At 24.9% G+C, this 26,229-nt stretch overlaps 1 protein-coding gene and 1 long non-coding RNA gene across 5 annotated transcripts in view; one reads left to right on the forward strand and one right to left on the reverse strand.

Annotated features, from left to right (window-relative positions):
- LOC126894688 (uncharacterized) overlaps window positions 1-8,474 on the forward strand; it is a 12,567-nt gene extending 4,093 nt beyond the window's left edge. Inside the window, exon 3 of one of the 3 annotated variants that reach the window (XR_007701478.1) lies at window positions 8,457-8,474. The gene's annotated coding sequence lies outside the window, so the exon portion shown is untranslated. Of the gene's footprint in view, window positions 1-2,422; window positions 2,751-5,954; window positions 5,974-8,456 lie in introns of those variants that run through there. The other 2 variants (XR_007701477.1, XR_007701476.1) reach the window with 2 other exon arrangements.
- Window positions 6,093-15,501, reverse strand: LOC126894695 (uncharacterized). Of its 2 annotated transcripts, XR_007701484.1 has the most exons (4): window positions 15,267-15,501; window positions 13,965-14,163; window positions 6,450-6,616; window positions 6,093-6,389 (listed from the first exon to the last, which is right to left on the reverse strand). It is a non-coding gene; the product is annotated as an uncharacterized LOC126894695 (long non-coding RNA). The 2 variants fall into 2 exon arrangements; XR_007701483.1 differs by lacking the exon at window positions 13,965-14,163 and having other exon boundaries at window positions 15,267-15,494.
- Between the last annotated feature and the right edge of the window lie 10,728 nt (window positions 15,502-26,229).

Below are 26,229 nucleotides of genomic sequence, written 5' to 3' on the forward strand. Positions count from 1 at the left end.
TTTTTTTTTTTTTTTAGTTAAACAAAAACTTATATTAGTTTCGATACGAAGCTGAAAAGATTACACATTATGTATTTTTTTTTGTCTTCCCATGAAAATTCTCAGCTTTCATTGAACCAATTAATTAATTACTTACAGAATAATAATAATTTAAACTTTTTTTTTTATTATCTTGAGTTACACATTATTCATTATGGTTATGATAAAAAATCACTGTGTATACAAGCATCAAAGCTTTTCTTATAATAATGATGTTAATCATTGTCAATTATTAACTATACTTGTCCTATCTAAGTCGCGTCCCCACTGTGCTTGAGTTTTTATAAATCTAACAATACACATTAGTAGTAATATATACAGAGTATTCAATAGGTAAGGAAACAAATCAATTGTTTGTAACAATTTACCTGTTCCTTACTTCTGATAACTCTCTATAGGTGTTTCACTATGATTTGATACTTTTATTATAATATATAGAGTTTCAATAATTAAGGAAAAGGGTATCTATTGTTCTTATTATTTATAACAATTGATCTGTTCTCTTACTTACTGAACACTCTATATATTATAATGTAAGTGTTAAATCATGGTGGGTCACCTATTTATAGAGTGATTGAATGAAAACTTTTTAATACCTTTTTTTTAAAATAATTTTTATAGTTTTGGACTAGTTAAAAGCATATTTTTTTATTATTTGTCCTCAATTCGAAAAAAATACATTTTTTTATGTTTTTGAAACTTTCAAATAGTCACTTTTAGTCCTAATCTTACAAAAAAATTTCAATGGATTCATTACAACTTTAGGATAAGTACTCATTGAGTTACAAGTATTTTAATACATAGTGGGTGATGGTATATAGTATAACTATCTAAAATGTACTCAATACCTCTAAAATGGAATATTGTAAGCTATGTATGAAAGAGCTGAAATATATCATTGAATACTTTAAATATTTCTTCATTAGTATGTCAGAATTTTTTCTAAATAATTGCTAGCGGTTCCCAGGTTCAAAGCAACAAGATAATCACAATAAGTTTAACAATCACATTTATTAGATTTTGTATTGATTGAATCAAACCGTTAAATAAAAACAAAAAAATTATTTATTTATTTAATTTAATTAGGGTAATTGTCAAACTCAATAACTCACAAAAATATATTTTCAAGCGATCAATCAATTTTTTTATACATACTTGAGAAAATTATCGTTATATGCTATAATTATTCTTGATATTTCATTGTTTAAACATTAATAGTCATAGTTAAATTTACTATTATTACCAAGATACTTTTATGGATTACGGTTTAGTAATCAGTTATAATATATCTTTCTGACTTCAAAAATAAATGTCATTTTTTGATTTTGGTTCACTAATTTTTTCGATGTCTGGTATAAATAAACTTACATAAAGATAAATAGACACAGCTGTCCATGACGTTGCACTGAGTTTGATCCTATAATAAAGTTTCGCAGCGTATAAAATAAATCAACGCATTAATACATAATTGTATTATGTTATTTATTTTATCAATTTTACAAATATATAGAATAACTACAACATCTAATAATTCATGTCATGTATTTAATTCTGGACTTTAAATTTCAGTATTTTCAAATACTCAAACTAATACTTACAATAAATATAAATATATCCTAAAATAACACCAAGTAATTGTAAAAGTAATATACTTTAGTAAGCCGTTCATTATCAAGTTATTATTTTTATCAGTTACTAGACGTACAAAATATCATTTTTGTTTTTATAGTATTAAATTTTATAAAAATATAATATACACTCGTGAAGAGCTTAATACTATTTATTAAAGCTTCAATGTATATAAATGTAATAAATGTGCACAACAAAGTAGCCATTTAATAATTTAATCAACATTATATCCACGTTTATTTCCTAACAAAATTATTTGCCCGATAGTATTTGTAAAGAACTATTGGCTAACTCAGAAAATATCAAATATATCAAATTAGAAGTTATACTAGATTAAATAAGATATGACGACCATTTTAAATCCAAATTTCAATAAAGTAATTAGCAATATAGTATCAATATGTAACTTTGGTTGGCTTGTATCTTTTGAAATGTAAAAAAAGTTACAGAGACAAGAGATTAGGGTTCATTAATGGTTTAACTATATGCCTGTCATCTAATGAGTACTTTGAAATGTGATTGATGGCTGGATGTGACAACATTGTAAAATAATTTAACCAAGAAATATTTTATTCCTAAGTTAAAATTAGTTTAAAGATAAAATTATTCACACTGACATTTATCACGCAAGAAAATGTGTGTACATTTTCAGTAAATTCTTCTATTTATTAAAAAAAAAAACATTTCACAGGCAAGATAAAGGCTACATAATTGGTTTTTTTATTGTACTTTTCATGAAAATACCTTGTTTCAGTACGTGAATTGTACAAACAAGGCTAAAGTCGACAGGGTGCATGCTAAACTAGGACATGCGTAATTTATAGTAACGGCAATTTATAAAACGGGAACGTCGACACTTGTAAATCACTATAGAATAATGTAAGGGCACATTTGAAATATCGGTGCTACCTCTAAACGTTATTTATTGTCACAGCACTAGGCTGTTGAAAATATTATGACTATCTTTTGTATAAAGTTATTTTTTGTTTTAAATAAATTGTTTTAAAAAATTGTTTGAATTATTTACACAATGAAAAATGTTTAATATTTATTTTGTCTACTTCAGTTATAACACATAGTGATGCCAAACTTAAGTCTATTTAGTTTAATGAATTTCATACAAACTGTTTAAATAATTTAAAAGAAACGCAATGATTAAACAAAGTCATTGTTTCCAAAAATATCCTAATATTTTATTTGTTGTTCTTGATTTTTCGTATTAGTTTTTATGAACAATTAAATTTGGTATTAAATTGTCATATATTTTTTTTTCTTTTATGAGACTCTAAAACTTTGAAACGTCAAATATTTAAATATAAAAATTTCATTACTTTAATGAAAATTACAAGGTAAAATTACTATAGATTCGTAAATTGCATGAAAACAAAATATACTGTATCCATCCTTTTTAATACAGTAATTCCTTTAGCAAAAAGTTTAAATAAAATATTAACCGTCCCGAAAAGTCATTAAACAAACTTTTAAATTATTTAGATTAATACAAATATTTGTATTTGTTTTTTGAAAACCAACCATTTATATGTTTAATTTTAATATAAGTATTTGTATATACTCTATAAATGTTATTAATTAGAAAACAACTTTAATTAACTAAAAATCAAAACAACACAATACAAATATGAATAAAATCTGAACTCAACATGAAACAAGTGAAATGAGATGGGAGTACAAAATAATGTTATTTTAATAAAATTTTCATTAAATACAAGTTTATACAGTGAATAATAAACTAAATGGCGATGCGTTGACGTTTTAACGTTTTTCAAATGTGTCACATAACTTAAAGTCCCATACTTCAAAATGTGTGCATTGACGCAAAATAGATAACTCTCATAATGCTAATTTTTATTTATAAACATCATCTTTCAAAGAATCATCATTCGTCAATGATCACAATACAACAATATTTTCTGCATAATACTTTTTTAATTTTATTTATACCTAAAAAAAATGTACATATGATAAGTACACAAAATTTTCAAATAAAAATTTAAAGAACTTGTTCATTTATCATACAATTTAGTGTGTTTATTTTTCTTATTAAAAAAAAAAAAAAACGCGGCACAGTGGGGACGTGGCATAGTTGGTTCCAGTATAGATGATATCTGACAGTGATTAAATTCACAATCATGAAAAACGCTTCGATGCAAATCTGTAGATAATGTTTAATTTTAAAAAATTGGTGGATTATTCCAAAAACTACATGATCTCTCTATTGATTAAATGCACATACCAATAGGAAGTAAATGGAAAATTGCTTTTTTTGGATTTATTACTTAAAAGAGTTAAGTGGGAACTAAATTTTGAAATTTATCTGAAAAACACAAATACATTCAGATACATTCCGAACAATTTGAACCACAGTTTTGAATTAAAAGCGAAATAGCTAGATTTAATATGTATAAAAAAAACGTAATTCCAAAATTAGGTCGAACACAAAAGTGGAATAAAAAAAACGGTAGCACAGTGTATGGACGTGGCATGTTGGGACAAGTGTATAGATGATATCTGGCAGTGATTAAAATCACTGTCATAAGAAATGCTTCGATGTAGATAGTGTTTAATTTTAAGAAATTGGTGGATTATTCCAAAAACAAAATTAACTCCTATTTCCTTAATTATACCATAATTAGTGGTTCTTTGATTTAAAAGTATGATATATGAATAAATAAAAATTATGGTAATTAAATTTAGTTTGAAATTGATATTCAATAATTGAATATTGTAATTTCTACGGAGATAATAAAGTAGTAATAATAATAAAATAATAAAGTAGTATATTTCTTTACTTTTAACGCGTATAAAAATTTAATCTTTCATCTGAAGTAAAAATATTTTTTTCTATATCAACATTTCAAGTTTTATGATTTATAAGTGTAATATATGAACAAATATATATATATATATATATATATAGTATATAAATATAAATAGTTTTCAGCTTAATAAAAATAATATGATCCATACATTTTTAACAAAAATCGTATATTTTTCATTAACTTTGATGTCTGTTTTCGCCATGAAAACAAAATAAAGTCCGAAATTTTTTTTTTTCATAATAAAGTATATTACATTATCTTTAATGTAAGATAAAAGTATCAGAGTTTCCGGAACACTTTCAAAAGTTAAGTGGAAAAAGTTTTGAATACCCCCTGTGGGCAAGTAAAGGGTCAGATTCATAAAAAAATATACCAAATGAAAGATAAAAACATCATGCATCTATAAAAAAAAATTATATTGATTTGGTTGTTTTTAAAAAAGTTATGGCACTTTTAAGGAAAAAAAATTGAAAATTTTTCGAAAATTAGCGATTTTTAAATTTGTAATTTTTTTGGAAATTTCCCCCATTTAGGGGAAACGAGGGAAATTTTTTCAATTTTTGAGGGTAATGTCTTCGACTAGATACAGTTTGTGATCTTTTGACGTATCGTTGAAAGAAGTCGGTTCTGTGAGAGCTGAGAAAAAGTGGTAACAGACACAAAAAATAACATATCATAGTAAAATTAATACCTTCTCAGCTTCATATTGAAGCTAAAATTATTAGCAGAAATTAAAGATCAAAGAAGCCCATTCTTTCAAAATATCATAGTCCATGATGCATTCACAAAAGTATATAAGTTAATAAGTTTTTAGGAATAATATTTTTAGAAATATTATTTTGAATTTACTACATATTTTTATTCATCAATTTTTTGATCTTATTTGTGTCTATGATAATCATTATTTTTGATTATACAAATATTTGTTTTTAGTAAGTAAAGTAAAAATAAAAGTACGATATATGTTATTATAAATAACTAGAGTAAAAGTATGCATTTAAAAATAGTTTTTCTTAGTTAGTAAAGCAGTGATTAAAAGTTGCACAGCAGTATTGACGAATGGTTTTAAAATAAATCCTCCAATTTGACTTTCATTGAATATATTAAAGACTTTAGTCATTAAATCATTCAATATCAACTACTGTTTAAATGTGTCTTTAGACTTGAGGGTTCTGTTCATGACATTAATGTTAACAACGAAATAAAATGTTACTTGGGTTTGTTTGTAAATAAATTCCAAATGGCTGTGTACATTTTAAACTAGCTACCATATGACAAATCTTACCTTTTCGAACATTTTATTAAAAAGCAAAAAGAATATCAAATATTTTTCTTATATTTCTTAAAAATAACTATAACAGAACCTCAGCCCCACATTTGCTGTAGGTATCATTGGATATCTAATAATATTAATTCATACAACTATAGATTTAACTTATTTCACAGGATCAATTGAAATTTATAGGAAATGTTTCAGTGTCAAATTAATTCTAAATAAGACATCATATTTATAGATATAAAATATAATTGTATATATTTATTGAACATTTTAAAAAATCGTATTATAATATATTTACAAATATAATTAAAGTGTATTAATAATGAAGTTTAGATGTACATATAATATTTTCATGAGACATAATTGAAATGATAGAAAATATTCTTTAAAAATGTTGTTGTGGCCAAATAAAAAATATAAATTGGCCAGAATTTGTTAATAAAACATTGTCTATTAACAGTAATAAAAAGAACACGAATATAATCGTATTATATAATCTACCGACGGATTCATGACCAAGTAGTTAGGTACAAGCTAAATGTTGTGTGGATGATCTGTACAGAAGCAACAGCAAACAGAGTAATGGCAGTGGCAACTAAAACCTAAAATCAAATTGGTTATATTTATAAAATTAATAACCATACTTTTGAAAATGTTTCTACCTTTTCAATTTATATTGATATTTAATCAGTTATTTTAATAAACAGTATCATTATTAATTTATTAAGTACAACATAACCTAGTGATACTATCTGTAATTAAAACAAATCTTCTTTTTTTCCTCACTATTATTTCAATTACTTGGGGTCGGCCATCTTAGTAATACTATCTGCAATTAAAACACATAAATGTAAAATAATTTATTTAGTTTAAGTAAAATATTATACCATTATTACACTTAATTTAAAATTTAGTTTAAAAAAATCACTATCCTAAAAATTATTTGATGCAAATCTTAAAAAATGTTTCATTTTTTTAAAGGATTGCTGGATTATTCCAAAAACAACATTCAGCATTTCCTTAATTATATCCTGATAAAAGTTGAATTACTTATAAGTATAATACGCGAATAAACATGTGTTATACCAATTAAATTTATTATAAAAATTTTACTCAATAATGTAGTATTTAAAATTTTACAAAAACAAATATTAAAAAAGAAGAAATTTTGATTATTTTTAATCATTTTTAAATTATAATCTCAGTTATGAAATTTTAATTCAGTATAATAACAAGTTCTTATTTATTATTTGTTTTCCATTTACATCTAAAAGACAATTTTTTATTATCTTATAATATGTAATATAAGCTTTAATTTAACATATGTAATACGTAATTAAACATATTTAATACTCCAAAATCTAAGTAATCTCGGAACATCATTCAAATTAAGTTGCAAAAATTCTTCATTATATCACTATATTCCAAGTTTTGAACCCCTTTTGTATAAAGGGAAAAAGAACCGATAAGTGAAAAAAAGTATGACGGAAAAAATAATATGTATAAAATACTTTTTAAAAAAATTGTTCTAATTTATAAATTTATCAAAAAGTAATAGCAATATAAAGTTTTAAATTTAAAATCCAGAAATTTAGCACAATAGCTTTTATTTTTAATATGTTAGGCGTTTTCACCACCCAAGAAAAATAGAGGGCTAGTTCTTTGTCAAATTAAAGTATTATATGTAAGCATTAATTCTATATATGTTTAAAAAACGCAGTACTTCTGGAACATTTTCAAAGTTTAAGTTGAAAAAATTAACTTTTCATGGAACAGTTTTTATTTTGAATCCTCTCCTGTGAGCAGGTAAAGATTTAGATTTTCGAAAATAATATACTTAATGAATGGGAAATACCTAAGGTATTTATACAAAAAAACTATTTTGATTTGTCCATCTTTCAAAAATTATGACAGTTTATAGTAAAAGAGTTCTAAAAATATTAAAACTCGCCGATTTTAAAAATCGTATTTTTTGGAACTAATTTCCCGCATTTATGGGGAATGTGGGAATTTCTTCAAATTTTTGAAAGAAAATTAAAAATAATTATTTTTAATTGTGCTGCTATGAAATTAAATTATTTTATATATTTGATATTCTGATGATGTCTCATGAACTATTTGTCTATAATGTACAATAAAAATGAATTGATTTCATGTAAATTAATACAGTTTGTTGATTTTAGTAATAATAATTAACAAATAGTTTATCAATATTTAAATAACCAAATACTGACAACTAATTTAAACGTTGTGATAAAAAGTTGTGATGCGTTTGTGTATGCCATCTTTAAAATAAAATGCGTTAAATAATTAAAAATTACACAATAAACAAAAAAACTCATTTCGTTTGTTATAATTTAAAAATTTGGATCAACTTGTTAATATCTAAATAAATCTTAACATTTGATTTAATTCGGTTAACATAAAAAATGATTCTATTTAAATATTTTATTCATATTATATCAATAAAACAATAGATTTTAAACGATCTTTTACTATGAATCGGCAATATAATTTTAATATTATAATATCATATTCAATCAAAGCCGTATTATTCATTAGACACAATGGACACTGTAACAAGCAATATAGGGCTTACGAATTTAATTATGAGAACTTTTTTTGCTTATGTTATAGTTCCATAATTAGTGACAAAAAACTTATTCCAGGCGTGACTTATCATACCAGAGACAAGTATTTAATTGAAATCTGACAGTGAGTAACATCATTATCCAATACATTTCAGTGTGGTTATAAAAGATTATATTCCTCAAGTGCATCATTTTAATTTAATTAATTTTAGTCAAGTATTACATGAGCATTTGGTAATATTGTACTTTTAAGTAGAAAATGAAAAATAATACGAGGGAATCCCACATTACCATGATTGATAACAACTTCTTCATTAGTTAAGTAACAAAGTGAAATTCGAACTTGAAATGACAGTGTTAAATTTAATTCATCTGGATAAAGTTTCTAGTAGTAGCGCCCAGTCAACTGTTTTCTGATTACATTTCAGTTATTTTGCGATACACATGTTCTACCTACTGAGAATCTAAGGAAACTAGTGACTTTGTTTATATCATAAGAAAATTATTATGTAATAATTTTCACACAAAATATGTTACAAATCCACATGTTTAATTTTCATTAACCCATTAGTCCCCAAAGTTGCGTGAACGAAACATTTATACAATTATTACTTTTTAATTATATTATTGAACGATATTACTTTTTGCATCTTTACGTAAACTGATTTCAACAATTTCACGCAAAATAATATACATGGTTAATCCTAATGTTGCGTATACATAATAGTTTATATTAAAAACACTAAAAAGTATTTTGACTTAATACATTGTGATATTAGTATTTACTTCAGTATCAAAGTGCAATGAAACAAAACCATATTTTTTCTCTTATCTTGGAAACTAATGGGTTAAAACATTTTGTAAAAAAAAATTGTAATTATATTATGCAAAATTATTCACAAATACTTTATTAAATGTATATTATTAGAATTTGAATATATTAATTAAATGTTTCCACGCGTATCTTATAAATCTTGTATTGATTTTCAAATATAAGTTAACATTAATTTTATTTGTTTTTCTTGAAAAATAAAAAAATTAAGTGAATAATGTACAATTAACGCAATTATCTTTTAAGATTAGTGTATCATTTACTTATTACTAGGGAAGCACAGATTTAGAAGAAATTTTTTAAGGTGTCTCATTGTACCTATTTCTATTAAAGTAAGAGCTAATTTTTCCAAAGAGGCCCATATTTACAAAATAGTTCAAATTTTTAATGGACATCGCTTCTATACTTTCCTTTGTGTCTACCACTGTATTTAGAAAGGATGAATCATTTTAGTTAAAATATATTTTTTTGTTTTGATATTTACATAAGTTCATTGTAAAATTACAATAATGAGTAATTATACCGTCCAAAGTTTCTTTTGTATATTATTTGAATGATTACTAATTTTGAATTCATACTATTCCTTATTTAGATATTTGTGTTAAGTAAGCTGGTGGATATTATCGAAATACATTAATAGTTTAGTGGATAAACTAAAAACAAAATTCTATTTAACAGTAACCATTTAGGAATAATCATTTATTTATTTAAGCAAATATAATAATAAAACGGTTTTACTCCTATGGGACATCAAATGATAATTGGTTATTATTACGACAATATTAGTAAAATGTAAATTTAATTAGGCAAATGTCATGTTATTTAATAAAACTATTATTGTGGCATATTCAAATATTCATATTGTTAATAATATTTATTTGTTCAATGACTCTCCATGAATAATAATTTTCAAGCACTGAAATAGAATTTGCATAAGATTCACCTAATTTATTTATAATTTTTATGATCATCTTGACATTTTTAAATCCATTTTCATAATCAAAATGAAACTTTAAGTCTGATTATAAAACTATACAGCTTGGTTAAAAACTTTTAAATCAGTTAAGTTTTTAGTATAATATTAATTAAAATTTAAAATTCACCTTTACCGATAATTATTCCTAAAAATGGGCAATTGTATTTTCAATTTAATTATATTTACGTTTTTAGCTGAATATTGTCAACTTTCATAATGTTACTTTACTACAGAAATTATTTAAACCATATTCAAATTAATACCATGTTTTAATTGTACCTAGAGTGAATATATTTATTTTTTAAATAATTTTTATAAAAAGATTTGGCTCTGTCGTTTAAAGACAAAATGCAAATTAGTAAAATTAAGTTTTTATGCTACTTAAAATTGAAAAAGACAGTTGAAACCATTCTCATTTATTATAAAAAAAAGTGACTAAATCTTCGTTTTAGTACATTTTTATTTTATCGTATTTTCCTTTTCCACTCTAAATAACCGCTGTATTTAATGACGACCAACGTTATTGTTTAAATTAAATAACAGTTACATTTTAACGGATGTCCTATTACGGGCTATGTAATCTGTCACACGTGAGAGTAAAGATAAATATTATTTTGAAAAATATTTAATATTCTACCTACATAACAAGGATTATACTTCAAAGTTTAGCTCAGTTTTCCTGGTGTTAAGGGCTCGTTTCTAAATCTAAAGGTAATTTATTTAACATTGAGGATTACATCTGAATGACACATCACTATATTTGATGAGCATAAAATTTAATGGTTGACTTAATGGTAATCGGCCTGAACAGTGGCCTTTAACTAAAATCTGAAAATATAGTGATTAATGTAAAAAATTTAATATTACCGTGTAAAATAAATTTCCTAAGTCGAATCCGTTTTCAATAAAATATTTACGGAAACTACAAACTTACAAATATCGGTAGATGTGGGCGTCTTACTGTATGGCTTATATTATAACAGGTAACTAATTTATATCGGCCCGCAGAATTACTTGTACCGCGATAGTCTACCCACGAGCCGCGGGTTATGTTAAATATTAAACAACATTGAAGCTCGTTTAATTAAAATTAATAATGCCGAGTCACAGCTGACATTTTCATTGAATCGGTCGGCCAATACGACTATAGTATTTACAAAACGTCGCACGTCGAGCCCTTAAGAACTGAGCCTAAGGAGATTTGAATGAGGAAAAGTATATTGTATCGTTTACGTTTGTATTCATGCAGAATTTTCTATCGCGCAAAGTGGGATAGAAAATGAAATTAAAAAACTTTCTAAAGACAGTTACTGTAAACAACGTTGATTAAAGTTCATATCGGTTTTGAACAAAACATCCATTGTGTGGAACCGAATAATAATACTCGCGAGCGATTTTTAATGAGATTGATATCATACGATGTTATTTTTTCCCACCAGAACAGCCTTCGCGCTTCCGTTCGAACAACAAGTCAGAAACTGAGAAATTATAATATGTGTATACATTAACGTTCAAAACCGCATTAGTTATATTTTTTGCGATATGCTTCGGCAATTTTTTCCAATTACGTATATTAAAATGTATATATTTTTCCTTATTCGATACAAGAAGTTATTATGTTAAAATATTGCTAACGGTACATAATAAAAAATGTATCTTTAGTAGTTATAAAATTTATATTTTACTTTTACAACAAGACGGGATGACAGCAGACTTTACAATAAGTTTAATAAGCCCTCGAGAATATCACGTATATACGTCCTGAGAAAAGATTATCTCAAGCATCATGTTTTACCGAAAACCTAAAGATTCTTAAAGAAAAATTATTTATAATGCCAATAAATTATAGTTAAAATGTTTTAAAAATATCAATTTTAATGAAAACTAATAATGGCGTTTTGATTTATTAAAAAATTGTAATAATGATCACGTTTTATAGAGATTATCTTGGTTATTAATTTCCAATGATCTGTCAAATTAGAAAAGATATTAAAAAAACTTTTATATATATTTCTAATTATGATTATATTTTTCCTAATTGCACTAAATAAAACGCTATCAGTTCACTTTAAAAAAATAACCTATAATATTCTACATTACTTTTGCAATACGTTATCTTTCTGTAGCGATGACATTTAAAGAAACTCTTAGAGTTTAGGAATACTAGACAGCAGATTAAGGGTTTGATATCGCGTCAAAAAACCAATATTGTTAAAAACTTTACAAACGACAACCGTTATTGTGTACAAAGGAATTGGACGACAACCGCTAAAAAAACGACTCAAGCTATAACCATAAGTCCTATCACAGGCACATATATTTTGCGATAATTCTACTTTATTAGACTTAAGCCTTTCTTTGGCCATTCAAATTTACTATTACTTTCGCTTTACAATATTATGCAATATTATAATATTTTCTCAAATGCAAAATTATAAAAAACTCCTTCTTAAAGCAAAAAAACATTGCTGAGTATGAGACATCATTTTATTACATGATCTCTGAAATTAACGAAATATACATAGTCAAGTAATTCAATATATATTATAATTATGGTAAATACCTGAAAATAAATTCACATTCATGGATATCCGACAAAGCACAAATAATCTATTCTATAGTCTAAAAAAATTTCAAAACGTTTTTTAAGCTATAAAATCGAAAAAAAATTTTATATTGTATCTGTCAGTAAATCATTTAGTATTTTACAAACTGTAACCTCAATCAGGGTTGTTACGTTTTAAAGACGCAATGTTTTAAAAATTTTAAATATCATCATTTACTTAGGTTTTATTTTTAAGTCAGGAATTTTTTACTGTTAACTGATGTTACAGCAATAAATATGGCTACTGATCATTCGTAATCATATGTAATTCATTCATAACTTGATCGTATTATTTACTGATATTGAACGTACAGAAATATTTGCTTCAGGTTTATATTAAATTAATATATTTTATTTCAATGTAACAAAAGCAGACTTCTTGATTTTTGCCGTGTGTTATAAAATATTATACAAAGTATTATTTTTGACTGAAAAACAGTTTAAGAACTATTGTATATTTTATTGTACCTTCGTTAATAAATAACACTTTATAAGACCTATGCAAAATATCGACAACATCACTCAAAAAGAGTCAATCTAAAAGACGAAAAAAATTGAAAATAAGACGTTTCAAAAACTTTGGGACAATGCACTAAACTGATTCAATCTTAAAATGTAAAATATCTTTTCATAAATAATACTCGCCCATCAATACCAAGCGTGAAAAAACATAATTCAAGTTAGAGTTGGATACACCTATTCATGCTTTATATTAAATTTTTGAAATAACCAATTTGTAATGTATTCTCACAATATAATATACTAATTGCTCAAAATACTCAAATGTCGTAACAATTCTATTAAATCACTCCACCAAAAAACACTAGGAGAAAAATATGGAAAAGCGATATACCAGTTCTTTATTAACCTAGTTTTAGCTAATTAACTGCTATTAAAAATTATTTAATATTTAATCACATAACATTATAAAAATAATTATCAAAATTCATTACATAAATTGTAAAAATAGAAATTGATTAATGACCATTATAATGATTAAAGTCTTTTAATAAAGAAAATAATTTAAATAAATAAATTGTTTTAAATATTAAATCGAATATTATTTAAAATTTATGATAAAATTATATTTTAGCTACTTAGAATATTATCATTAGTATTATCTCTGGACCGATAATTACAAATTTGAGGTTGAAACTATATTGTCTACTTAACTTGTTGCCAATTTGTTTTTGTATTTTTTGTTATTGTTTTTACGTTATTTTTGAAGTTGTTTTTGTCGTTTTCGATGTTATTTTTTCTGATATTTTTAATAATGTCGTTGTTATTGTTTTGTTTTTATCGTTATCGTTGTATTTGTTTTTGCATTTTTCGTTGTTATTACTATATTTTTGATTTTTGTTTTTCATTGAATCTGAAAAAAAGTTTATTAAAAAATTACATTATTTCGTCGGCTTAATACAGAAAAGAGTGATGTGTATTCTTAGCGAAACTGAGTTGATTAAAATCTATTGTATAAGAGTTCGAAAAATAAAAAAAAACTAATATTTTAGTCTCTAAATCGCACTACAAAATTAATTATACCCAAGAGATAATAGTAAAAAATAATTTCAAACTGCTCTCCTGAAATGACAAAAATGTATATAACTCTTTATTGTACTAGGCTATCAATAAATACATTATCAAGTTATTCTATTCTGATTCTTAATATAACATTTTCTTTAATGTTCGTTAAATAATATTTAAAAATGTTTTTAAAAAAAATGATAAAATCAATGCGCTTGATAGGATATGAACTCTGAACCTAAAAAAAATAAAGACTCCGCACGTTACCACTCACAATCGATTACTGGAATCGCAAAATGTTAAGCAAAACTTTTTAAGTAGATTCAAATTTTCAAAATGATTTTTTCGACTAATGGGACATTGAAAAAAAATTAACAATAAGTTTAACTTTATATTCAGTGTAATTTAAATTACATAACTTTTATGAAAATGAGTGACATATCATTATTGCCTCCAAGCAGTATTTTAAAATAAAAAAACAATTAGTTGTTCATGTTTTAATAACTATTAACAGTATTAAATAAAAATTATATAAAAAAAAGAAAGAAAGTTTAAAATAATTTTTTTCTAAAGGTCATTGCGGTCCTCTTTTTTCATAACTATGAAAAGCGATCAAAACTAAAAGAAATATACTTTTTAACAATAAAAAATACACAAGCCTACAAAAAAAAATTTTATTGATACAGCTTTGTATTTGTATAAAGTACAAAGGTACTTAAAGTATAAAGTAATAAGGTATAAAGTAACTCAAAATAAATATAAATTTTATTGGTGTTGATGATTGAGTTACTATGCGTTTATTAAATAAAATGATATAACATAACTTTCTTTTGCTGTATGAGTGGGAGGGTTTTAGAGAAGATGTAAATTATAGAAAAACAAAGTGCTGTGTGAAAATTTATTAATATAATAATAATTTGAAATAGAAAATATTGAGATTTATTATCATACTTTAAGTGTTAATAACGCTACTCGTACCAGTAGTTATCTTGTGTTGACTGTGTGACGTGTCAATAAACACCTTGAGTAGCATGGGAATCACAAGTCCCTAAGGTGATTCTCTATATTCGCATGACAGTCTTTATCCGGTTGACCACACAGGTAAACTACTCAAAGATTAGACTAAGCAGGTTAGTTTTGTGCAAGAGTTATCGATTTTATTTATTTAAATAATATTTTATTCTAGTAATCACTTAATACTTCTAATTGCCTACTTAATTAATGTACTCATTACACTTAACTTTAAATTTTATAAATCTTCTGTAAAATGTAAGTTTACATTTATTATTTTGAAAACAAGATTTTAATAAATATACTTTGTTGTTCTTGTGATTTTATAATATACACCACTTCTTGTACTTGTTGGAAGATCATAAATGAAGAAGAAATGAGCAAAAATTACACATTTGTGCCCTTTTTTTTATTAAATTTAACCCATTTATATATGCAATAAGTATCACGACCTTTTACTGTTATCTATTAACCGTATTACCTCATGTAACCTTATTACATAAGGTTTTTATCAATGTATTTTTTATACATTTTTCTCGAAATAGTTCAAAAGTTTATATTATTCATATACATCACACGAGTAATACATATTGAATTTGATGATTAATAGACAATGATTTATAGACTACTGAATAATAAATGGTGTATATATTATAACAAATAGTGTGAATTATGTCACCGCTAGTTAATGTCACCAGGCAGCTTTGGTTTACCTTTTTTTCTCATTTTAATTCTTTTCCGGTGTTATTTAAAACTGTCAACTTTACAATAACTTCTATGAAATTTATCTTATTATTATGGTAAGTAGGTTCAACGAACGGTCCTGATATAATTCGTTACATTGGTTTCCTAATCCCTTCTCTTAATATGGTAATATAAAATTATATTAGTTTCTCATAACATTTTTAAAATTAGTTTTTGTACAAAAATTTAATTATTTTTAATAAATTTTGTGATTATTGTACAAGAATTGTACTTCTTTCTTTGACAAGTCCTGAGGACACATTTTTTTTCAAATTAAAGTATATTGCATACTCTTCAATTTATGATATATATATATATAAAGGTTTCTGTATTCAAAGAATATTTTCAATAGTTAACTTTTCATGAAGTCGCTGTTCTGAATGCTTCACATGGGCAGGTAAAAATAAAAAGTTATTACTTAGTTTTAAATAAGAGAAGTCAAAATTTTAAAAATCATAATTCTTTGAGGGATTTACTCCATTTACGGAGAATGACGGAATTGTTTTCAATTTTTAAGGTTAATATTTTAAGCTAGATACGATTTTTAATCTTTTGACATACCATTGATGAAAATAGATCCATTAGGAGCTGAGAAAAATTGAATATAAACACAAAAAATTTGTGTCCTTAGCAGATTATTTTAAGCCTTGATGAGAAGCTTAAAAGGTATTAATTTTACTATGATGTTTTTTTGTGTGTGTGTGTGTCTATTTCCTCTTATTCTCAAATCTATTGAAGCGATTTTAATAACAAAAGTACATCAAAAGATTATTTTCTGAGAATTTTTTCATCGTAGCCTTTAATTTTTATACACGTTTGTCATAAAAATAACAAAATATATGACTGCTTTATAATTTCTCCATAAAATTTATTAATTTTATACTAAATGTAATTATTATAATTAGTATTTATAGGAGTTAATGTTGCTACTGGAATAATACACCAATATCTTAAAAATGAACACTATCTACAAATTTGCATCGAACCATTTCTTATGACAGTGATTTTAATCACTGTCATATATCATCTATATTTGGCCTAACTATGCCATGTCCACACTATATTGAAAACCCTCTGTGCTATCGTTTTATATATATTATTCAATTAATTATACGACATAATCAAAGTATAAACTTCAAAAATTAAAAATTTTAACAGAACTTTGGTATATATATTATTATAAAACTGTAATTTTTATTTTTAATTAAATTTTATAAAAAAAAAAAAACATTGGGATTGCAGTATTGCTAGAACAAAAATAGACGATATCTGACTGTGATTAAAATCACTATTACAAATAACACTTCGTTCCAAATCTGTTAAATTTCACAACAATTTATATACTTGTAATTTCACAATATCATAATTTTAATATTTCACTCAAATATTTAATGATGATTCAATTGTTTGCTTAATTGATAATAAAGTACCATTTCTTTTATATTGCAAATTTCTTTTACTTTGACAACTGATTTCTCATAGTAGAACAAATGTTGAGCAACATTTTTTTTAATATTATAGTACTAATCAAAAACTTTTATATTGGTATAAGGTAAAAAAACGCAATGGTTCCAGAACATGTTCAAAAATAAAGTTGAAAAAAAAACTTACATGCGTTAATGGGTTTTTTTTAACCCTTCCTCTTTATAGATGTTTAAATTAATTTTTACAAAAATTATTCCAAAATAAAGCTCATGACTTTTTTTTTATATACATTATTATTAGAATCACTATTTACGAAAAGAGTAATAGAAGTTTTTAAATGTGAAAAAAAAAATTATAAAACGCCATTCTTTTTGGATATTGTAGTTTAAAATTGTGGGGTTTTTTCAATTTTTAGTGACGGATTAGTCTATTTAGATTATATCAAATTATTTTGATGCATTAGTCTTAAAAAACGATTCAGCGAAAGCTGAGTATTGTCATGAACATTCATAAAAAATTATAATTTCACAGATTATAATTTCCGGTTTAAGCTTTTGAATTACTCAAACTTTTTTTTCTAACTTCGTGTTTATGCGGAAAAGGTGAAATTTTTACAAAGACATGGTTCTTCATACGTACTGTCATATAGTCTCATCTATTACTAGTTAAATATATTTTTACGATACTTTAATGATATTTTAATGAAAATCCCAAATTAGGTTTGAAATTTCCAATCCTAAACTTTTCGAAAATTGAAGAATTTCTTCACTCTCCGCCAAAATAATAAATAAATTATTAATAAAACAATATCATGACTATAACTTTTTAAACAGCTCCTACAAGTAGAAAGAAAATTTTACTTTAATTTCTTTGTAGAGTGAAATAAGATAATACTAAATGCATTATTTTAGATAAACTTACATTTAATATGTTAACAACACGAACAAGTNTGTATTTTTACGATACTTTAATGATATTTTAATGAAAATCCCAAATTAGGTTTGAAATTTCCAATCCTAAACTTCTCGAAAATTCATAATTGAAGAATTTCTTCACTCTCCGCCAAAATAATAAATAAATTATTAATAAAACAATATCATGACTATAACTTTTTAAACAGCTCCTACAAGTAGAAAGAAAATTTTACTTTAATTTCTTTGTAGAGTGAAATAAGATAATAATAAATGCATTATTTTAGATAAACTTACATTTAATATGTTAACAACACGAACAAGTACCAGAATTTTTCAATTTAAAATAAAATCTGCTAAATATTCTAAGAGAAAAGGTTAATTTATAAGTAACTCGTTTATTTACATTTACCACATTCATACTAACTTTGAATTTTTTTTTTTTGAAGAAGAAGAAAAAATTCTAATTACTAGAACTCATATAGACAACATTTATACCATTAATAATGTCACATACAGTACGAATATTACTTGTACAGGAACAGAAAAGTATAATTATAACAAGAAGTTTGTATTAAGATTTAGTTAAGCCAGACTATTAATTGACAAGGTACAAAATAGGCAAGACCTGTGTTCTCTTAAACGTAGTTTGGTAAAGTTAGACGGTTCTAATGACATGTAGAATGTCTGCTCATTTATTATTATACTATGAAATTGTATAGTCCTTTTGCTTTACCGAGCCCTTTAAGAGTTAACAATCTCACTATATTGTGTTCTATAGTACCTATTTCGTTGAATCATTACAATGTGTTGCGGTGAAAGTATTCGATCGAAAATTGTGAACTCCTAAGTCATACAACGTTACAGGCCAAAAGTCACATTTGTTAACATTTCCTGCGGGAAAGTGTCTGTATTATTTATGACTTATGATATACTTTATTACAATAGTTTTATCGAAAATAAAATTATTTTGGGTTAGCATTTTATAACTTGTACATTTCTAGCGAAATAATATGAGTCATTTTAGTTGCTGATATTTAAACAATCCTAATTTACAAGAGATTAAACAAAATACATAGTTAATTCCAAACATTTTAGTGGGACAATCAATCGTTTGACAATATGTTTCAAAGTAGAAAGGTAGATCCGTTTTTAACCTTTTGTATTTAACGTTTTAGAACTTCATTGCGATAAAGTATAGCTATTTAAAGCAATCGCTTAATTCGTTGAAATTGCAAGTTCTAACTTGAAAACTAAGAAATATATTTAATATTTAAATAACATGTATGCGGTATAATTGTAACGTGAAAATAATCATTTTTATTTTACTTAGCTCCATTTACAAGTGGAATTTTCTTTTATGAAAGACTAATTTAACCTGTCATCTTATATCAGTATAAAAATTATTTAGTTATTTAATGAAGACTTATCTAAATATTTTACTTCAGAAAAATATCATTTATTTAATTAACGAAATCTATAAGTGTCAATCATAGACTAACATATTTTTTTATCCATCATAAGTAGTAATAAAAGACACAAAGTTTATTCTATGATAATTTATAAAAAATAAAAATCATACATTTTTATTACATATTGACATCCCCCAAATTTCTTTATAATATATCCACGCCTATTAATATTAATAATCAATAATATCGTTAAGTATCGTATAAATAATTTTTTAACATATTATTAAATAATAAATTAATGATAAAAAGTATTGTTTAATACTCTTGTAATAAATTATATTTATAAATAAAAATTTATTATAAGAAATTCTATGGTTAACTATAAATAATAGTGACATCATGTGATGTAATGAGTGTGACTTAATGTTATTTCTACATATATATTGTATCATTAAAAATAACTTTTTATTTTGAGATTAAATTTAATTGCAATGAAAGGTAATCTAAACTAATTGTATAAAGAAAATAATGTATTTGAGGCTAAGAAATTACGGTTAAGTTTTTACAAATATGTATAGTGCATTAAGACTTAGGTATAATATAAAATTAAAATAAAACAAATTTTACATTTTCATATATTTCAGAAGGATGCCAGTGATTTCTTATAAGATTATTAGAATTAATATTCAAGATTAAATTACAAAAGAAATTTATTGAGAAATTTTTTTTATCGTACATAAGAAGTTATTTCATATTTCAGAAGAAAATCTTACATTGATGACATGTATTATTTCAATACAATTAACATAACTTATTACATTTCATTCAACTTCCAACATTCGTATGTTCCATATACTTAAAATGTACAACAAATTTTTTAATCATGTATTTAATCTCATTCATTTTATTGATATTGATTTTTTAGTAATTTACTCTCTTACCCAAAGTAGACCCTCTAGATGAATCAACGCGTTTTTGACCACTTTAACTTCATGTAACTAAGTTGAATAGAGAAGGTAAAAATCCACTTTTGTACTAAAGAATTTTTATGCAAAATACCTAAGTAACATTTAAAAATATTAATGGCATGAAGAAAATTATGACTTTATGTATTGTGTAATACTTAATGAAATAATAGTTTAATTGTTAATTGGTAATTAAGTAATTTCGAGTAAAATTTTCGGCTGTAAAATCTCTGTAACACAATTATCGTGTTCTATAGACTTATAAGACGAAAAAAATTGATTCAACTGAAGCAGTGACGTCATTTGGTAGTGAGGCAACTTAGACATTTGTCCACGTCAAAATTTTCAGTACAAATCAGAGCCTATCGAGTTATACCGGATCATTTAAATACAATCTATGAAGCATAGTCAAACTCCAAATTTTTTGTCGCGAAAATAATTTTATTTGATAAGAAAAATATTTTTTGCTCAATAACTTTTGTTAAATTGCGCAATATTGAAATCACTCTGCTAACCGCAATCACGGCAATATTGTGTTTTCACTCATCGCTTGATTTTAAATTAAACGTTTTCATGATTTTGTATGTTCAACAACTGTGTAGTGTTATTATTATTTTTTTTTAACTGATAAAATCATGTTAGAATCCTACAAATATAATGTTCAGACTTAAATCCTTCAATTTCCCAAACTCACAACATGGTGCAGACGGTGATGGCCCTCTTTCACATGTTAGAGAGTCAAAGATGATTTTTGGCTAGGCCAATGGTGGACGGGGTGGGTATTATGGCAAGCTTGTGCCAGAAATCATACACCACCATTGAGAAAATCACAAGAAAAATCTTGTTAGCACCCTGGGGATCGAACCTGGAACCCCGTGCGCCGAAACATACGTTTCTAACCACTAGACCCCTTTATGTCAGAAGCCTATACACTAGTAAAAACGTTAAAAACATAAATTTTATAAATGTTAAAATTAAAAAAAAAAAACTCTAACAGATAATCATTAAAAATGTTTTATTTCTTTTTATAAAATTAGTTTAGTGGTTTAATTATAGGAGATCAATCGCGAACAAAGTGAGCTGCAGCTTTGTAAAACTGGTTAAAAATGTACTCTAGTCAAACATAATTTTAATTAACGGTTCTAAACTTAAGTGCACATTTTTATATCCAATACATGTTTAATAATAATAAGGACTAAAGTAATATTCCTATCAATAAGTATATGGATGAATTATACAATTATTTTTGCTACAAATATTTCGAATGTCCAATGTTCAAGTGGTATCCGTTGCAAACGACATTTAAATTTCAAAAAGGCGGTGGAAGTTATAAACGGATATTCGATTTTATTTTCTCTAAATAAAAAAACAGCCGTATTTTTGCTTTAGGACTTCAAACTTAAACTGTGGATCTGAAACTCAAACTACCTGTAATTACGACAGTGTCGACTAAATTATTAATTTATTAACCATGATTTAAAAAATAAACTCTGAATAATAATATATTTTTATTAATTGGGTGTTTAATCAATATTTAAACATAACACTACTTCTAATAAAATATCGCCTGGTAACTTCTATAAGTGTATTGAAAATAGTATTCTTTGTTACCATCTGTACGCTTTCTAAAACAATACTCAAATGAGTCGTTGTTGACTTTTATTTGATGTTTTTAAATAAGTAAATAATTTAGAATGGTATAAAAAGGATTTAACTATAGTTATTCATATATGAATAATTTATGAGATTCTTTGAAATTTGATTTTTATTTACTAAAGTAACACTTTCCACTTACTTATGTCTTTTATGTAACCTTTCACTGTTAATTCTTTATATTCACTTCGAACAACTCTTTCAAAAGATTTATCTTTATACACTGTAGTCCATATTGTTAACTTCACATTTCATACTTTACTTTATTTCCATACACCTCCCAGTTTTACAAATGTTTTGTTATAGAATGTTGACGAAAAAAAAAGCTTGTACACATCAAGTGGATCAAAAACTGAAATACGTGCCGGATTTAAATATATCAAAAGCTTTGAAAACAAATCTGTTTTCATACAATCTGTATACATTTTTGGTTTTCAATTTCAAAAAAAAATTATTACCTCGTAACCTTTATTGTATTTATTCAAATGCAATCAATATATTTAATCCGATTGTGCACCTTGTGAAAACAGTATCTAAATTTACTATCAAGTAACAAAAATGTTTTTTTCGACCATTTTCGTATTTTAATATAACAATTTATTCTTATAATATGATTAATACTCACTTATTATTAATACACTGTTCGATATTAAATACAATTAAAAAAATAACTATTCCTACATATCTCTTGTTAATAAATCACTTGATTTTAAATAAAAAAGCTATGTCAGCTTATCGTTAAAAAAAATCAAAGATCAAGCCAGTCGATTTTTTTCATGGATTCAACTTAATACTACTAAATCAAAATAAGAATTATTCTTTTAATTGAACTTGAAATTTTGTATATGAGATAATTTTAATGTTTTTCTATTACCACGCAGCTGAATGTGAAATATAACGTTTCCCTAAACTTCAATGCATACATTAACTTAAGTTTATTACAAACTCTATTTTTCTCTCTTTTTTTTTTTTTAAATGTAAATTTTAAAAAGGTATTTTTTACCTATGTTTGACATACAGAAACAAAAATTCACAAATGACTTTTCAGTTATTTTATGTTGAGTAGATTTCTTTCGACCTTAGGAAAGTATACGAGACACAACTATGTGATTCAAAGTAAGGGACATTTTTAGCCTTAGGAGATTTAGAAAAAACAAATCTTTGTTTTCCAATTTGTCTTTATGCTATGTAATACAACCCATCTATGTTCAACAATGTCACAAACATTAACCGATTCTATTCAAATAATACATATTATTAATTTTAAATGTTAAATTATAAGAATAGACAACCCAATAGTATCTGAATATACTGTATACGGTCATGTATTAAAATTGCATAATTTAAGTGCCGTTTAATCAATTATACCTAAATAATTTATATTACTTGATGTAATATCGCACCTCGAATTTTCCTCATAAATATAAAAAGTGATAAATTCATTCACACTCTCATAAATATTCGATTAAAAGTTCCACTTCATATTTATATGGAATTATTTAAAATTGATATAGGCAAAGATATTATCCAATAGTATTTTCTTATCTGCAAATAAGAGCATTTTTTTTAAAATTAAAATTATTTTTTTTCTTTGTCAACATTTTATGTCTGCGCGTGTAATATTTACACTAGCATACACATAATTTATGTCNATAGATATTATCCAATAGTATTTTCTTATCTGCAAATAAGAGCATTTTTTTTAAATTAAAATTATTTTTTTTCTTTGTCAACATTTTATGTCTGCGCGTGTAATATTTACACTAGCATACACATAATTTATGTCTACTAGTACATTAATAAATAACCTTGGTGACTTCGTAGTAGATTATATATAAATATGTAATACAGACTGGAATCCTCAGGCAAAGTGAATATGGAAAATATTAGTATGCGAAGCTTTTCAATGTCTGCGAGTTACCTCTGACTGCATCATACAAAGTATTTTAATTTTACCTGTGCAAATGGGTATTACTATAATCCAAGAAGGGTTCTTTATTAATGTTCACGTACACATGACACGGTAATATTATTCATTTCCAAAAAGGAGTAAAATGCAAAAATTATTTTAATCGATAAAAAATAGGTTCTTTTGCCTTACAATTTACATGAGTAGGAAAAAATTATTATACAAATAACGTTTAAATTTGATTGTGCGCTTTAAATAACTTTAAGCCATTGGGTAGTATTTTAGATCAAATAAATTATTTTTACATAATGACACTAAAACTAATTATATTGGAAATCCCTCGAAAAAAGACCACTAGGAAGACCAAAACAATGATAAATTAAAAACGGCTTAAGAAGAAATTTGAATACAAGACGGAAAACAGAAGCACAGGATAGAAAAAGGTGAAAGTTGATTTGTGTTGCGACAATGAGTCTCGATGGTCTTTAAAAGTCGAAGAAGAAAAATATGAATGAAAGACAAGAATATTAACTAAAGTGTAACGTACTTGAAATAGTCAAATTGCAACGACACAAAATTATATAATTTTTTGTACAATTAAACGAATTCGTAATGAAAAAAAAATTCAAATAAATTACAAATTTAATACATTATTAAAAAATGAATTTAATTTTAACAAAATTATTTTATATCCGTCATTTTTTTTTTTTTTATTAAATCCTGTTTTTATCATTTTTTCTTTTTCCATTATGAAGTTTTATTATCAAAAAAGTTTTCCTGCCACTTTTATTTATCAAGTGGCTTCTTAATTGTTTATTTCATTTTCTACGAGGAAGCAAAAATACATTACTGTAGATGCTACTGATGAGCTAAATTGATTATGTTCAAATTTTAACTTTTTTTTGCGCAGGCTGTGGAAAAGCGAGATGACCTAATCGTTTTTCCGCATCCAAATATTTCGACTCACCAAACACTAAAATATCACTTGTACTGTTATGCTTTCAAGTTAAAACTAAATGTGTTACATGTTCTTCTTTTTGCGAAAATAACTGGACTATGAAAAAAGTTAACTTAAACAAATAATCGTACCATGAAAAGAATTACTGAACTAAAATATCCAAGCCGCCTCAAGACCGTACTTTTTATTATTATATCAAACAACCAAAAACAAGATTCCATTATTATTATTAAATTGCTTGTCAAAATAAAAGGTGCATACTTATCGTCCATTTCAAGCAAAAACCGCGACGAAAAGAATTTAAGTGTTTTCATCTTTGTAATGACACTACATCTTGTTGTGCGAAACGTTAAAACTCCATTTACTTAACATTGCTGTATCGTGGGAGATAAAATAAAAAAATTACTCATTTGCTACATTTTTACGACTATTTTTCCGATTTCATCTTTCCTGACACAACGTTTTCGCGATAAAAATACTTTTAACATTATCATTCTTTATTTTATAATAGATAATTAATTACTTTTAAATTTTTCGTGAATTTTATTAGAACAAAAAAACATTAAGTTAAAACTTTAGTATTTCAGTGAAATAAAAATACAATTTACTTAGACAATTCGATATTTTAAATATCGAATTGTCTAAGTATTATATTATATAATTTTATATTGTATTGATGATGAACTTACGAATAAACACTATTTTTCTATTCTAATGGAATACACATAAACACATTAAAAGCTCGAAAGGTTTTGAAATATTTACCTAAAAATAATGCGTGTAAAATCAAATTTAATTCACGAGGTAACGTACCGAATTTATTATTCCAAAATAACAAGTAAAATATTCAACATTTAGGTACATACAATATGTGTACACCCAAAGATGAACCTCAATCAATTTTGATAGAGAAATTTTATCAAGGG

The sequence above is a fragment of the Daktulosphaira vitifoliae genome, unplaced genomic scaffold, assembly GCF_025091365.1.
Source record: "Daktulosphaira vitifoliae isolate Bord-2020 unplaced genomic scaffold, ASM2509136v1 Scaffold_1, whole genome shotgun sequence".
Taxonomy (NCBI): domain Eukaryota; kingdom Metazoa; phylum Arthropoda; class Insecta; order Hemiptera; family Phylloxeridae; genus Daktulosphaira; species Daktulosphaira vitifoliae.